Below are 970 nucleotides of genomic sequence, written 5' to 3'. Positions count from 1 at the left end.
TTAATAGCTGAGTAGTACTCCATTGTGTAAATGTACCACATTGTCTGTATCCATTCCTCTGTTGAGGGGCATCTGGGTTCTTTCCAGCTTCTGGCTATTATAAATAAGTCCAGCCAGTTTTCAATAAGACCCTCTATGAATCCCTGGCCCTTCTGCCTAAGTTACATGGTCCATCTGACTTATGTAACAGGACAAAATGAACACCTGTCCATGGGTGTGACAAGCCTTTCAGCTTCCTCAAAGTGTGAGCAGGGCCCTCTCCTCTTGCTTGTTCAGTACACAAGAAATCACAAGAGAATGAGATGTAGGAAGCCATTAAGGAAAAGAATGGTTACACCAGATCACAGGCTGGGGGAAGCTGGGGGTTTCTGAACAATGTCTGTGTGTGGAGGAGTTTTCCAGCACACAAGCCCCACATTGCTGCTAAGAGGGACAGTGGGCAAGGACAGCAGCCATAACCTCCCCTTGAGGTCTGTTACACCCATAATGAGTGAGAGTCCTACCTTCTTCACAGCCAGTTCTAGTCTAGGAAAAAGAAGATGTTTATGAACAAATATTTTAATGAGTAATATCTATGGGGGAAACTTGAACACATGAATTTAGCAACAATAAAGAAAAGGATTCAGCCAGGGTGTGAGGAAGATGTGTGAGGACAATTGGGTATACATGATCAAATCTAACTGTATTACACACATGAGTAAAAACTGTCAAAGAGTAAATGTCTTTACATAGAATTACTTTACTGTTTGAGAATTTTATACATGGATATAAGGTGTTTCGATCAAATCCAACCCTCTACACCTGACCTTCCAACCCCTCCCATATCACCACAACCACCTTCCTCTCGTGACTTCAAGTGCTCTTTAAAAAAAAAAAAATCGAGTCCTTATAGTACCACCAGTGTGTATGCAGGTGCAGGACCATCCACTAAATCATAGGCAGCCTAGCAGCAGGGTGGGGAAGCTCTCCC

Source organism: Mus caroli, chromosome 9 (genome assembly GCF_900094665.2).
Source record: "Mus caroli chromosome 9, CAROLI_EIJ_v1.1, whole genome shotgun sequence".
In the NCBI taxonomy this organism is placed as follows: Eukaryota; Metazoa; Chordata; class Mammalia; order Rodentia; family Muridae; genus Mus; species Mus caroli.
Note: the sequence above shows the minus strand (reverse complement) of the source record.